The sequence below is a fragment of the Myodes glareolus genome, chromosome 5, assembly GCF_982192425.1.
Source record: "Myodes glareolus chromosome 5, mMyoGla1.1, whole genome shotgun sequence".
Taxonomy (NCBI): Eukaryota; Metazoa; Chordata; class Mammalia; order Rodentia; family Cricetidae; genus Myodes; species Myodes glareolus.
This window is the reverse complement of record NC_142030.1, coordinates 14,518,389-14,534,816: the sequence shown is the minus strand read 5'-3', so window position 1 is coordinate 14,534,816 and position 16,428 is coordinate 14,518,389. Positions and strand designations below refer to the sequence as shown.

Here is a 16,428-nt window from a genome sequence, read left to right as displayed (position 1 = left end):
AGCAGGTTAAAATAGAAACAGGTAAACGTATTACTTTGTTTTCTAACCCACAAATTAAAAGGAAGCAAGTAAAACGCTACAGGGAAAAGGGTGATTATGAGAAAAAGGATTACCTTTTTTAAAAAAAAGCATCCCCTATGCAGAATGTGGTCATATACACCTTTAATCACAGCACTAGGAGGCAGAGGCAGGTGGATCTCTGTGAGTTCAGGGCCAGCTTGGTTTACATAGTAAATTTCAAAATAGACAGGACTATGTAGAGAGACCCTGTCTCAAAAAAGAAGTATTTCCTAAACTGACTGTGGTGACACCTGCCTATAATCCCAACATCATGGGATAGAAGCACACCCTAGTACATTAGACCTAGAGACAAGTATTCCCTCTTTTAAAATTTTATATAAAGAGTAATAACTTTAATTGTGGCATTTCTATATATATGTGTGTGTGTGTGTGTGTGTGTGTGTGTGTGTGTGTATGTGTGTATCATTACATTTTATTCTATTTCATTTTCATCTTCCTCCCCTACTGCTCTCCCCATTCCTCCTGGTCTCCCACCTCCATTCCTTCCTTTCTTCTGTGGTCCTCTGTTTTCGTGTCATGTCAGCATCCACATGGCAGTTCACAACAGTCTGTGTCTCCAGTCCCAAGGAACCCAGTCTGGCTTCTGAAGATATCAGGTACACATGTGACACACAGACACACAGAGGTTGAAATAAATGAAAGTAGAAAAAATGGTTTTGCTTGTTTTGTTTTTTTGAAACAGGGTTTCTCTGTGTAGCCCTGTCCTGAAAGACCATAACGGCCTCGAACTCAGAGATTCACCTGCTTCTGCCTCCTGAGTACTGGGATAAAAAACTGTGATACCACACCTGGTTCAAATCATCCTCTTCGTCTTTTTTCTGTCCCCCCCCCCCATAGGATTTCTCTATGTAGCTCTGGCTGCCCTGGAACTTGCTCTGTCATCCAGGCTGACCTTGAACTCAAAGAGATCCACCTACCTGTATCTCCTGAGTGCTGGGATTAAAGGCTGCAACACCACCACCGGGCTCAAGAAAAGCAGGGGTGTAACTCAATGGGAGAACACTTATGTAGATTGCAGGGGTTCCTGGATTCTATCCCAGCACTCTGAGAAAGAGAGGAAGAAGAAAGGAAGGCGGGGGGAAAAGAAGAAAATAAGCAGGTTCAGTAAGTCTAACTTTTCTTGTGGGGAAAGGAGGAATTAAGTTTCCTTGGTAGACTTGAGAATGAAACCAGAGATCAGCAGCCACAGAAACAAGAACCTGGCTTTACCTGGGACCTCAAAAGTATCTGGCACTGTTTTCTTTAATACTCCAAGCAACTGTGTCCTCATTTTTTCTAGTACCAAAACAGAAAATGAGGGCTGGCTGAAGAGATGACTCAGTGGTTAAGAGCTTTTGCTGCTTATCCAGAGGACCCAAGTTCAGTTCTAAGCACACATATCAGGTGGTTCTCACCTGTTTGTGATTCTAGCTCTCGGGGATCCAATTCCCCCTTCTCCCTCTGCAAGACACCTGCACACAGCGGTATATACAAACACTACAATATAATATATTAAGAAAATAAAATCTAAAGAGAAAATGTCCTGGGGGTGATGGTGTACATTTGTAATCCCAGTATTGAGAGCCTGAGGCACAAGGATCAGGAGTTTGAAGGAAGGCAGCCCTATGCAGTGGCATATGCCTGTAACCTGAGCACTTAGGAGGCAGAGCCAGCCTGGACCACATGAAACCCTGTCTCAAAATATCTACCACCAAAAACATCAGAGGATAAGGCAGGCCTGGTGGCCCAGATTTGTTATCCCAGCTACTCAGGAGGACCAATAGTTCAAGGCTGGCCTGAATTAAAACTGTCTCAAAGAACAATACGAACATCTGAAACGGACTAGGGACTGGCTCAGTGGATTAAAGGGCTTGCCAGATCCCCAGCACCCACATAAAAGCCAGGTACAGCAGCAGCACATCTGTAAACTGGGAGGCAGAGAGAGGCAGGGCCCTAGCGCTCCCTGAGCAGCTAGTTCAGTTAGACTGGTGAGCTTTAGGTTCAGGGAGAGACTGTCTCAGAGGATAAGGTGGAGAGCAACTGAGGAAGACTGGACTTTGAGCTCTGCTCTCTGCACTCAGCCCTGTGCACAGATGGGCGTGTTTATCATGCACATGCACACAACGGAACGCCTGAAACCACATATGTTAGCTCACGCTATATCCATAGGATTAAAAAGCCTTCCTTCCCTCCCACCCTTTTTTTCTATCAGAGTCATGCTATGTTGCCCAGTCTGGTTTAGAACTCAAGATCTTACTGCCTCAGGCTCTAATATGTTAGTATTATAGGTATGTGCCACCACAACTGGCTTTTTACAGGCTTTTATTTGATTAAGGTTGATCAAAGTTATTAGAAATACATGTTTTAAATCTTAAAAATGACATTTAATATTTTTTAGCTAATAAAAATCCATAAATATTTGAAAAAATGTTCAGCTTCTTTAGTTATCAGAGAAATGCAAATTAAAACTGTTTTGAAGGCTGCTGAGAAGGTTCAGTGGGCAAAGGCACTTGCTGCCTAGCACAGAGACCTGGTTTTATCCCCAAGAGAGGACCAACTCCCAGAGGTTGCCCTTTGACCTCCACATGCATGCCATGCATTATTTCCTGTATCTTCAAGCATGTGGGAAAAGTTGAGCACTCTTGGGATCAATCAGCCTTGTGTCCAGCCCCTGTTTGTCTTGGGCATGCTTAGAAACTCTGCTATACACTGCCAGAATGGTACACATTGTGTCTTCAAAGTGACATCTTTTTCTTTTCTTTTCTTTTTTCTTTTTTTTTTCTTTTTTAGTTTTTCGAGACAGGATTTCTCTGTAGCTTTGGAGCCTGTTCTGGAACTAGCTTTTGTAGACCAGGCCTCGAACTCACAGAGATCCACCTGCCTCGCCCTCCCAAGTGCTGGGATTAAAGGCAGGTGCCACTACTGCCCAGCTTAATAGTGACATCTTTCAGGTACTTGGTGACTTTTCCAATATGCATACCCTTGTAGGACCTAGTGGTTTCTCTGAGACTTTCCCCCCCTGAGACAGGGGTTTCTCTGTATAATAGTTCTAGCTGTCCTGAAACTCTCTCTGTAGACCAGGCTGAGATCCACCCGCCTCTGCCTCCTGAGTGCTGGAATCAAAGGTGTTAGCCACCACTGCCTGATATTCTTAAGGTGAACCCAAAGATTTGAACCCTGGCTGTCCTGGAACTGGCTCTATATATCAGGCTAGCCTTGAACTCAGAGATCAGCCTGCCTCTGCCTCCCAAGTGCTGGGAGACTTAAAGGCGTACACCATTGCCACCACTGCCTCCACTGCCTCCACTGCCACCACTGCCTCCACTGCCTCCACTGCCTTCAATGCCTCCACTGCCACCACTGCCTCCAGTGCCATCACCGCCACCACTGCCTCCACTGCCACCACTGCATCCACTGCCTCCACTGCCTCCAGTGCCACCACTGCCTTCAATGCCACCACTGCCTCCACTACCTCCACTGATTCACTGCCTCCACTGCCTGGTATAGTTTGAACTTTTAAAAAAAAGATTTATTTATTTATTTATTTATGCAGTGTTTTGTCTGCATGTATGCATGAATGTATGAAGGTGCCAGATCTTACTATATATGGTTATGAGCCAGCATGTAGTTGCTGGGAATTAAACTCAGGTCCTCTGAAGAGCAGTCAGTGCTCTTAACCACTGAGCAATCTCTCCATCCCTAATTTGAAGTTCTTGATTTGCATTATTTTATAGGGTCTTCTAGGTCAAGAGAACAGGGAACCATTTTCATAGCTTATCCTAGGCTGCTTAAATAGAGAGTCAGGGAAATCTATAGATATTATGTATACATAGGAGATGAAAGTAAAAAGGGAACTATAAGAAGAAAGGAAGAGGGAAGGAGGAACTAGGGAGGGTAATAGGATGTTTATGTCATGAAAGCAGAAGGGGGGACTATTTCAGGGGAAGAAGGGGGCCAGTAAGAGAAGAAATAGGGACAGGGGAGGCAGTGGGCCAAATTAAAAGCAAACACGCACACACACATATATAAATGAGACTAATTATATGCTAGTCAATTTTCTTAATTGGCCAGTTTTTCTAGTGTGTTACATAAATATAGTAGGCTGGCATGATTGTGCACGCCCTTAATCTCAGTGCTCAGGAGACAGAGGCAGGTAGATCTCTGTAAGTTGGAGGTCAGCCTGGTCTACATAGGCTAACTAGAGCTATAATCCAGAATGAAATATATCTATCTCTTTGTGTGTATGTGTGTGTGTGTGTGTGTGCGCGCGCATGTGCACATGCGTGTGCATGTGCATACATAGGTGTGCATGGAGGGCAGAGGTCAACATCCAGTCTCTGCCTTGTTTTTTGAGACAGGGTCATTAGTTGAACCTGGAGCTTGCTTATTGGCCCACAAACCCCAGGGATTGGATTACACAGTGCCTAGCTTTGTGCGTGGGTGCTGGGGATCAAACTGAAGTCCTTATGCTTGTGTGGTGTTTCACAGACTGAACTATCTGCCCACCCTTGAACCCATATACTAAAGAATATAAATGATGATGTTATAAATAGAACATAAATATATGTTTATATTTATATATATAGAATATAAATATATGATGTTATAGCATTAAAGCTCTTGGGCTAAGAGTATATTTCAGCGGTAGAGTATGTGCTCTGGGTCCAGTCCCTCACCTTAGGGGAATAAAAGCTGCAGTAATTGTATTTGCTTGCTTGCAGTGACTTTAAGAAGGGATAGTACCTAGACAGAAGAACCATGGTTCTTCTGAAAGAAGTGTGACTAATGACACATTTAACATGGGTCCAAAGTAGTGGCACTTGGTAAACATCCCTGCCTTCTTTCCTTCTTGACATGTAGGGGCTATTATTCCACAGGCACTAGAGATACCATGGACAGGCTGACTCTAGTGGAGGACCCAACCACGGACTCCTGGAGCTCTGCTTCCTTTGAACATGGTTTTCGGAGCTACCAAATGAGACCAGAGGAAGCACTATGTGATGTTGTTGTGTTGTCTTCTTCTTCTTCTTCGTCTTCATCTTCCTCTTCCTCTTCTCCTTCCCCTTCCCCTCCCCCCCCTTCTCCTTCTCTTTCTCTTTCTCCTTCTTCTCTCAAGACAGGGTTTCTCTGTGTAGCCCTGACTATCCTGGAACTCACTCTCTAGACCAGACTTGTCTCAAACTCACAGAGATCCACTTGTCTCTGCCTCCAGTGTGCTGGGATTAATGGGGTGTACAACCACTGCCAGCAGCTTCTTTTCTTAAAAAAAAACAAAAAATAGCAACTGAACTTTGATGGTACAGGCCTGTAGTGTGTGTGTGTGTGTGTGTGTGTGTGTGTGTGTGTGTAAAGATGGAGGATTGTCTCCAGCTCAAGACTAGCCTGATATACATATTGTATTCCATGCTATCCTGGGCTATGGGAAAGACAACCACCACCACCGAAGAAGCAAGAACCTCAGCTATTTAAGCATCACCCCTTCTTAATTTGTCAGCCTCAATGCAGCATTTATTTTCCTGTATATTATCTATGGAGAAAGGGAGGGGGGATTGACACTAATGTGAAATCCTCCAAAGCACTATCAGCTTCGGCTGTTGTTGGTGAGTTACAGAGGCAATTACTCTTAGTAACTGAACTATGTCCCCAGCCATGGAGACATAGCTCTATGGCACAGCCCTTACTAAACATACACAAGATCCTGGGTTCCATCTTCAGTACCACAGAAGTTAGGGGGAAAAAGCAGCAGAAGCCACTAAGTCATTAGAGATGAGTGGAGAGGTGAAGCTGCAGGACCCTGAAGCTCAGAAAGCTGAAAGGAACCTTTCTTCCTGTTCCACCCGGTCCCTCGGGGCTCCATCAGTTAACTCTGTTTCCTGTTCTTTGAATTTAATAACCTGAGATGGCCAGCTGTGTCCCCAAAACACCCCCTGCTAGCACCTCCCCTTCATCTGAGCTGACTTCTGGGGCACCCGAGGAAAGAGCAAGAAAGACTGCTCTTGCCCAGTACCTACCCACACATGTCTATGCGGACTGGAGTGGAGTCTTGACTTTGTTCTTACCCCTTGTAATTCCTGACACAGACACTTAGAGTGTCTGAAAGGAGACATTTCGCCAAGAGCTTTCGGCTTTCTCCAAGCAAGTGTTAACTGTGCCGACTTTCCCCTCGTTTCCTACCTGACTCGCGCTTGCTCAGGTTACTGCCTGCTGCCTCTCTTTCCACAGCAGCCTCTTTCCTTCAGTGCAAGGAAACCGGTAAAGCAGGGCCCAGACAGGTGTTTGCTGCCAAGTCTGACGACCTCAGCTCCATCCTTAAAACTCACATGATGGAAGGAGAGAATCAATTCTTGAAAGTTGTCTATGGTGAGTGTGGGCCCACTTACTACGTACTCCCTTAAATAAATAAATGTCAAAATATTACTTTAAAAAGGCAAAGCAATAGTAAAGATGAGACATACTGCAAAGAGCACAGGCTTCCTCAGGTGGAGCCCTGGAGGGTCTGTCTGCTCCCTTAATCCTCCCAGCAGCTGTGGAACAGATGCTAATGATTATCATTCCCACTTTACAGATGAGAAAACCGAGGCAGAGACAAAGTTACTTGTCCAAGGTCGGAGAGGAATGATAATAAGGATTCAGACTAGTCAGGCTGGCTCCAGACTTGGCGTTTTGAAACTCTCATTATTTTTATGATAGTAAAACCCAGCAATGCATACCAGCCTGCATCAGAGAGCCAAGAAAACTTGATCTTTGGAAAAGGACAAGGCTATCTTTTTGGAAGAATGATTGTAGTTGTCCTAATTTTAATTTAATCCTAAGCACAGATCACCACCTCCCTGTTTACCGAGAACATGGAGGGAAACAGGTATGACTTCTGACAACATCTCTCACGCAGAGACATCGTCAAGAAACAGTCCCTGATTGCTCTGGTCTCCAAGAACTTGCTGTCGCGTCACACTGGCTCTCAATCTGGATCCCTCCTGTTTATTTTTGGATGATAGCTATATGTCTTAGTTTCAATTGCCATAACCAGATAATTGAGGCTGGATATTTATAAGGAAGGAGATTTGCTGGGCAGAAGGGCATACACCTTTAATCCCAGCACTTGGGAGGCAGAGGCAGGTGGATGGTTTTCTGAGTTCAAGGCCAACCTGGTCTATAGAGCAAGTTCCAGGACAGCCAGGGCTACACAGAGAGACTCTGTCTCAAAATATCCCCACCCCCAATAAAAAGAAAGGTGTTTTAAGTACAGTTTTAGAGGCCCCAGGTTATAGGGCACATCTGCTTAGTTCTGGTGAGGATCATGGTAGGTGATGTCATGTCAGGAGCCTCTAGTAGAGACAGGTCATGTGACAAGACAGGAAACAGGAGATTCAAGGGGCAGCTTTAGTTTTTAGATGTTCGTTCATTTCTATAGTGCTGTGTATGGAACCTAGGCCTTGCTCATGCTAAGCAAGTGTTTATGTGTTTTGTGTTAGTTACTTTTCCCATTGCTACATCAAAATACCTGACAACTTAAGGGAATTTCCTTAGCTCACAGTTTCAGAGGGCTCAGGCCATCCTAGTAGAGAAGGCCTAGCAGAGAAGGTCAGTTTACATCCGTTCTGACAATCCAGGAAGTGGAAAAAAAGAGCTATCCAGGAAGGAACCAGGGTAAGGTGCAGTCCCAAAGACACATCCGCAGTGACCTGCTTCCTCCAGCTAAGCCTACCTATTACCTTCAGAGTGGGGAGGGGAGGGAGCCCTGAGTGTGTGTGAAGCAGATGAAGTCTTGAATGCATGTTGTCATGAACACAGCCATGCCAAGGACTGCAGTGCCTCAGACCTATGGAAATGGCAAAGCCTCTCTCTGGTTCAAGTACAGATGGCATACAAACAATTGACCTTTAGCTAAAACCAGTGTATGTAGAAATACCAACCACAGCTTCCTCTTCTGGGGTGTTTGCACCCTGAGACTGCTCCCCTGTAGAGGACTGTTGACTGAGGTTTCTGTCCTGCCCAGTTCCCGCAGTCGTTAAGTCCCAAAGAGAAACCTCAGCCAACAGAGGACTCCTACTGAGATTGGTTAGCCCTTCTCCTTGTTCTTCTGACTACAGCACACCTGCCTCCCTGTTCCGATGGATGAAATGAATGCAGAGTTTCTGGTCCGCTGGTGCGACTATCAGAGCACACAGCCCCGGATCCCAGTTTTCTATGTGTGTTTCCTCGTTCCCTTTCACCCAGTTAGGCCGGTCCCTAAGCTGTGCAGGCCACAGCATTTCACCACTTCTCTTTTATTAAAGATTTATAATTCATTATGTATTTTCTGTCTACACGCATGCACCAGATCTCATTATAGTTGGTTGTGAGCCACCATGTGGTTGTGTGGTTGCTGGGAATTGAACTCAGGACCTCTGGAAGAGCAACCAGCAGCGAGTGCTCTTAACCTCTGAACCATCTCTCCAGCCCCATTTCACCACTTCTTAATGTGAGTTTATGATGGACCCACTGAGGGATTAATCCATCTATCAGGTTGAAGCCCTCAGGATCAGTCTCACCAGTACAGCCTGTGCGTGCTTTACTAATGGCGTAGGCATTTTTCAGTCCAATCAAGTTGACAATCAATATTAGCCACCATACTTTTGTAATAAGAAAAGCAATACACGGGGCTGGAGAGATGGCTTGGCGGTTAAGAGCACTGACTGCTTTTCCAGGGAACCCAGGTTCAATTCCCACAAGGCGGCTCACAGCTGTCTGTAAATCCGGTTCCAGGGGATCTGACACCTTCACACCAATGCACAGAAAATAAAGTTAAACAAATCATTAAATTACTCTTAAAAAAGAAAAGCAGTACATTAATGGTAAACATTGTGGTAGCATAAAGGTGACAAGAAGAAAAGATGGTGCTGAGGAACTTTGCTCAGGTCAGAGCTTCTGTAACAAGGCGGCACGTGTGTTTGTTTTCTATGCTATGTAACACATTTCCACAAATGTAGTGATTTAACACAGTATCCATTTACAGCCTCACAGCCACTGAGTCGGAGGTCTAACCATGGTATAGACCTAACCATCTCAAGATTGTCATTCCGCTCTTAGCCAGAGCTCGTTTCACCTCCAGGCCTGCCTAGGACGGGTTCTGCTTCCGGATTCAGACTATGGCAGAACCCAGTTCCTTCTTCTGCTAGGCCAAGGCTCTGGCTACTTGCTGATTGTTGGGAGAATACTGCTTTTAACTCTTAAGATGCTCGCAATTCCTTGCCTCTTGACTCCTGCAGAAGTCCTTTTATAAATGGCAGAGGTTATTAGAATCCAAAAAGGGAGAAAGAGTTAACTAGACAGAGTCTTAAGCCAGGCTTGGTGTTTCTGACTACAACCCTGGCACGTGGGAGGTGGAGACGAGATGATTGCCATGGATTCGAGGAGTGTGGGTTTTAGAGTGAGATCCTGTGTCAAAGCAACAACAACAGGAGAGAATCTCTCATAGCATCACCTCACCACAGAGCGGCCCCCACCAACTTCGCCATATTATGTGGTTAGAGAATCACGAGGTCTGCTCACATTCAAGAGGATCTCTGGTGACAAGGGGGTGGGGTCTATAAAAACCATATAGACTGACCTCTACAAAGAACTCAGAAATTCCTATAGGATCTGGATCCACTTCCTTAACTTTCTAGTACATTCCAGTAGCTGTCCCGCAAGCACCAGTGATTCTTCCCTGGATAGGTGTGCTGGGGAGCTAATGCCCTATGAGCAGGCTTTGGCTCACAGTGAATGGGAATCAGAAGCCTCTTAACTTCCTTCTTCTGGGAAAGCCTGTTCTGTGCTGTCCCTCAGAGACCCTGGAGGGTCACCGGCCCCAACTGCAGTGGTAACAGCTTGAGTCACACTGTCCGTTCACCCGTTTTCCTTCCCTCTGACTCTCTCCCCACTTTTAGTCTCCCTAGGATCACCTCCTTAAAAATATGGAGCGCCTGGGTGATGGTGACACTTTTGATCCCTACACTCTGAAAACGGAAGAAGCAGATGGATTTCTCTGAGTTCAAGGTCAACCTGGGCTGCATAGCAAGACCCTGTCTCAAAACAAACAAAATTAACAGCTGGGTTAAAGGAGAGGGACACATGGAGGTGTTCTAAGTGGTATAGCTTCAATTTTATGAAAAGAGTCATGGAGGAGATGGTTGGGATGCCTACTCAACACTGTGCATATTTGTTTATAAATTTTCTGAGGCCAGATCTCTTTACGATGAGCAGTCTGGCCTGGTTATAGGGCGAGGCCTGTATTTCAGTGGTAGAGCACTTGTGTACCTTGTACCAACTCCTGGCACCCAACACCACCAGTAGAAAAACAAAACAAAACACTAATATGTTCCTGTTGTTTTTAATTTTTATAAATTGACCTTTCATCATAAACCATCATTGAACACTCATTTGATTGACGTTTTCTCCACTTTGTTGTTAGCACCATGCAAGGACGGAACCAGAGTGGCCTAGTTAGCGTCTACTGTCAGGCTGACAGAGTCTGGCATCATCTAAGGGAGTCTCAGCTGAGGGATTGCCCAGATCAGGCTGGCCTGTGTCTGTGAGAGACCGTCCTGACTGAGGACTGGTGTAAGGGGCCAGCCTATGGTGAGCAGCACCATCCTTAGGCAGGGGGGCCTTCGCTATATCAGAAAGCTGAGCGGCACATAGGCCAGTGAGCAGCATTCCTCTCTGGTTCCTGCCCTGACTTACCTTAACGATGCATTGTGACCTATAAATATAAGCTAAATGAACCCTTTCCTCCCCATGTTGTTTTTTGTCTAACAGAGGATTTTATTATAGCAACAGAAAAAAACAACTAGAACAGAGTGTTTACAGATTCTGGAATCAGCAGCTGCCATGATGCTTGTCAGTAGCAGGTTCTCCATATATCCTGGCTGGGGTGAATAAGAGCTACCTTTTTACCCTGAAGGTGGCCTTTCTACTCCTACAGGTCCCAACAGTTCCCCAAGTCAGCTGTCAGTAATTAAGACACTTAGATTTCTTCTTATTTTTTCCTTTCCTTTGCTTTTCTGTTTGTTTGTTGTTTTGTTTCTTGAGATAGGGTCTCACTATGTAGTCTTGACTGTACTGGAACTCACTCTGTAGACCAGGCTGGCTTCTAACTCAGAGATCTGCCTGCCCTTGCCTCCTGAGTGCTGGGATTAAAGGTGTGCGCCACCACTGCCAAGACACGATACTTAGATTTCATCTAAGCAAAAATATCTTGTTCCTTTGGATTGGGGTAGATTCAGGAAGGTGCAAAGGATTTCAATGTTGTCTAACTGTAAAGAAAATAGCTTGTCTTCTTCTTGCATTGTCCCTCCAAGTACCAGAGGCCAGCAATGCGGAGGACTAGGGATTACCAAAGGAAAAGGCCACAATGCACCAGAAACATCCCACCGAGCCCTAGAGGTAAACAAGAGGGCAGGTGAACAGGAACTTCAGCCTCGAGACCCATGGCTGTGTTTGTTCTTCTTATAGTCAACTTCCTGCCTATGTGTCCTGCCAACCCTTCTAGCCCACACTTCCGGTCTCCTTGGGCCACACCCAGGGTTGTCATGGGAGTAAATGAAGCTTTGGGTTTAGAGGCTCAGGCTGCCTCCAGCTGTCAGCGCTGAAGGTGCAGGATTGATGAGGCCGTCTCCACTGCCCTGTCCTCCCTTTCCTCTCGTTGTTAGAGGACATGGCTGAATAAACCTCATGGTAGTTGCATCCAGATACACACCTGGGCCTAAGAGGGAACGAAACCCCTTTGTGAAGGAGAGCACAGTGATGTGTAAGGCGCCTGGTTGCATCCTCGTCGTCAGAACTGGATGTGGTGCAGGTTCTGGCTCTAGCTTGTGCCTGGGAATGACTAAGAGGAGAAGAGCTCTGGGCAGCCACACCAGTCAGCACAGAGCCCAGCCCCCGCAGTCCTCTGGGGCCGAGGAGCCCTGCCCAGGAGAGCTGGCTTTGTTTGCATCCTATGAGTAAGCTGTGTGCTCATGTGTTTGGGCGTGGCCAGTTCTAGTCACTACATAACCTCGAAGGACTCCAGTCTTAGGTTTGTGCGGTGTTTCTCCTGTGGGAAGAGTGCAGGTTCCCCTTCAGAGGATTATAGATGGATACCGTGGTCTCTGGGTGAATGTAGAGCCCCAGTGCTTCTAACACATAGTTGCTTGCTCTTGAATTCCTCTTCAAGTCCAAAGGAATTCAATGCTGCTGTTGGATATAGAGAGACTGTTCCCACACTGGCTCTGCCCCTCTCCACATCAGGAGTGCTTCTCTCCAGTCACCCACAAAGCCTGTCAGCGGCTGTGATATGGCCTCTTGTACAACAGTTGGGCTCTGTAAATCTGCCTCTTGCTCCACTTTCAACTCCAGGATGGATAAACACTGCCAAAGGAATGGAAGGGAATGAGCATTATCTGGAGACCGCACTCACAGGGCCGCACACCCACAGAGTACATCTTGGGTTTCCGACAGAGGTGTGTTGCAAGTGAAAGGTGGTGTCTTGTGTCAAACACTATGGAGCTAATGATAGTGGGAGGTGGGTAGCAAATGATACTGCTGTGGATTCCCAGCTTAGGAAAGCACAAATGCATCTTGGCAGACGGTGTTCAGGCTGGTAATCTCTCCATCTAACCTACTCTCCCAGTCCTTGCAAGCCAGTCACCAATGTGGGTGGGGCGTTATCTCGTGGGAACTGCTCCCAAGGACCTGACATTCCATTTCAGAATACGTAAGGCATGTTCCCAGACCAAGGGCCCCAAAGAGGGGCCACAATTACACTATGTGCTGTAGATCACACGTGGATGGTTTAACTTGTAAGCCCTAGCTTTGCTGGTCAAGCATTAAATATGTGGATTTGAAATCTATAGTATTTGCCCTTTCCTTGCTTATTGTAACACTGCTGAGGTTAGGGGCAGGTATCAAAAGTGCTCAACACAGAGCCCACGTCTGTTCTCAGATTTGTAACACTGCTGAGGTTAGGGGGCAGGTATCAAAAGTGTTCAACACAGAGCCCTCGTCTGTTCTCAGATTTGGGTATTGGCAAAGGTACTAAATACATATGCCAATTAAGAAATGAAAATCCAGGGCTGGAGAGATGGCTCAGTGGTTAAGAGCACTGGCTGCTCTTCCAGAGGTCCTGAGTTCAATTCCCAGCAACCACATGGTGGCTCACAACCATCTGTAATAAGACCTGGTGCCCTCCTCTAGCATGTGGGCATACATGGAGGCAGAATGTTGTATACATAATAAAAATTTAAAAAAAGAAATGAAAATCCAGTCATTATTCAAAGAATAAATATTTCAACATACCATCTCAAGCTATAATTAAAGGCATGAAGCTTTGTTACTGGGAGAACAAAAAAACAGAGAGGCAAACAGCTATTTTTGGAATTGTTCTTATCTTCAATGCAATCTACTACTTACTATTCAACGGCCTAAATAAAATACCATAAATTGATACATTGGAGAAATGGCTTACAGAAAACGGGAGAAATGCAGAAGGGGATGAGAACAAGAGAAAAAGATCTTTTCTCTCACAAAATGATTTAGGGGAAAAAACGAAATAATTAAAATCCGCAGCCTTTGTATCACAAGTTGAGAGATAGTACATTTTAGTTTGCCCTAAATTTACTTTCCATTTTGTTATGTCTTCCAACAAAAAATATTATTTTAAGAGTAGGATAGACACAAACAACATGTGTGTACACTAAAGAAATTTGTTATATGTATCAAGGATTGTATTATTTCACACATGACAAATCAAATGCAAGACTCCATATGTGTATGTATGTGTATATGTATATATGTATATACAAATGTACATATGTGAGAACATGTATGTGTGTATGTATAGGTATGTCTTTGTATGCTCATATACACACATACATAGTCTTCCTTCCATATCTAGGAGGAATTTGTTGTGGGATCCCTTGGAATACTAGAATCTGTACATGACCCAAAAAGCCCCTGATGTAAAACTATGTGACACTTACATCTAACCTATTCATATCTTCTGTGTACTTGAATCATTCCTAGATTAATGGGAATATCAACTTCAATGTAAATATAAAGCAGATGGTTGACTGTTACAATGTATTTTTGGAGACTAATGAGAAGAAAAATGTATACTAGTTATACATGTGGTATGAATCTGTAATCCCAGCACTTGAGAGGCAGTGGCAGGAGGATCATAATGAGTTTGATTGGGCTACAAAGTGAGATTACATTTAAAAACAAAGCAAATGGAAGGAAGGAAGGAGGAAGTGTTTAAATAATGTCAAATCAAAGCTACAGGATGAAAAAAGACAAATGAAAAATTTTCCCCCAAACAAGGTTTCTCTGTGTAGCCCTGGCTGTCCTGGAACTTGTTCTGTAAACCAGGCTGGCCTCACACTTAGGAATCTGCCTGTCTCTGAGTGCTAGGATGGCAGGTGACACCACCACCTGGTGACAAATGAAATGTTTTGGTTTTTTGAGACAGGGTTTCTCTGTAGTTCTGGAGCCTGTCCTGGAACTCGCTCTTGTAGACCAGGCTGACCTCGAAATCACAGAGATCCGCCTGCCTCTGCCTCCTGAGTGCTGGGATTAAAGGCGTGTGCCACCACACCTGGCGACAAATGAAATCTTAAAGAGAATAGTTGGCAGTGCTGGAGCATCGAACCCAAGCTGGACTTCCAGAACCCACATCGGGCAGTCCCACTGTCAGGATCGCTACGGACCCAAGCTGGACTTCCAGAACCCACATCGGGCAGTCCAACTGTCAGGATCGCTGACATTTTCACTTGTGCACGTACCACATACAGATACATATAATTAAAAACAATAGTTCTTGCTTTGGCAGTACATGTACTAAAAGTTGGAATGATACAAGAGATTAGCATGGCCCCTTTGCAAGAATAATACACAAATTCGCAAAGCATTCTATATTTAAAACAGTAATAATATAATAAATCTTTTTTTAAGGAAAGATAATTAACCAGTTGTCCTAGAATATTGACTTTTTGAAGTTTTTTTTCAAGTTTTATAGAGATGGAGAGGCCATGTGTTCTACTGAGTTTATGTGGAGGTCGGATGGCGACTTGTGAGAGTTGGTTCTCGTCTTCTAGGAGGTGAGTCCTGGTGGTGGAGCTCAGGTTATCAGCCTTGGGCAAGGGCGTTTACCCAGAGACGGGGTTTTCACTGTTTAGCTCTGGCTGTCCTGGAACTCACTTTGTAGACCAGAGATCTTCCTGCATCTGCCACTCGAGTGCTGGGATTAAAGGCATGTGCCACCACTGCCCTGCTTTAAATTAATTCTTAATTAATAGTGTTTTTTTTCCTGGATTGCATACATGATTGACCCTCCATATTGACGGATTCTGCATCTGCAGATCTTATCAACTGTGGACTGAAAATATTCAGAGAGAAAAGGCAGACTTTGTGGTCCACACCTGTAATCCCAGAATTTGAGAGACTGAGGCAGGAAAATTATGAGTTTGAAAGGGATGGAGAGATGGCTTCGTAATCTCTGAACTCATGTAGAGGGCCTGAGTTCATCAGGCCTGTAATTCTAGACTGGGGGACCCAACACCTTTGACCTCCTGGGTAGCTCACATGCACATAACTATACACAGACACATGCATGATTACAAACCATGAATCTTTTCTAAGAAGAGTTTGAGGCCTGTATTTGCTACATAGACTCTGTCAAAGAAGAAGCGAAGGAGGTAGAAGAGGAGGAGGTGAGGAGGGGGCTGGGTAGGTGGCTCCGTGATTGGGAGCACTGACTGCTCTTCCAGAGGATCTGGGTTCAGTGGCCAATACCCACATGGCAGCTCATAACCATCTGCAACTCCAGTTCTAGGGGATCGGTTGTCCTGTTCAGAGCACGTCCTCTTCAGCCTCTGTGGGCCCTGTGCACAGGTGGTGTACAGACATATGGGCAAGTATTCATATGCATAAGACTTAGAAGAAGGAAGAGGGCTGTGCGGAGAGTCTGGGGATGTATGTAGTTGGGTTGGTAGAGTACCTAGCAGGCAGGAAGCTCTGGGTTCAGTTCCTAATCCTACATACAATCAGGCAGTTTGCATGCCTGTAACGCCAGCACTCACGAGGGAGCGGCAAGATGGTAAAAGATTAAACTTGACCCTCAACCGCCTGCCTGGGCTACACAAGACCCTGTCCCAGAAAGAAAAAAAATAACACATAATGTATGTTTAAGGGTTACTTGAGGATTAGCTCGGAGTTATGGGCGATACACGCCTTTAATTCTAATTCTCTGGAGTCAGAACTTTTTGTACAGCCCAGATTTCCACCCATAGCGAGGCAGTCTCACTTCCCCTGCAAATTGGAAAGAGATGTATTTTTTTAAAGTAGATAATATGATGCTGGGGATAAAGGTCA

The 16,428-nt window shown here is 45.1% G+C and overlaps 1 non-coding gene across 1 annotated transcript; it reads left to right on the top strand.

The window, feature by feature from the left end:
- Window positions 1–14,871: 14,871 nt before the first annotated feature.
- On the top strand, window positions 14,872–14,977 carry LOC125402022 (U6 spliceosomal RNA). Its single transcript, XR_007232522.1, has one exon. It is a non-coding gene; the product is annotated as a U6 spliceosomal RNA (small nuclear RNA).
- Window positions 14,978–16,428: the final 1,451 nt, after the last annotated feature.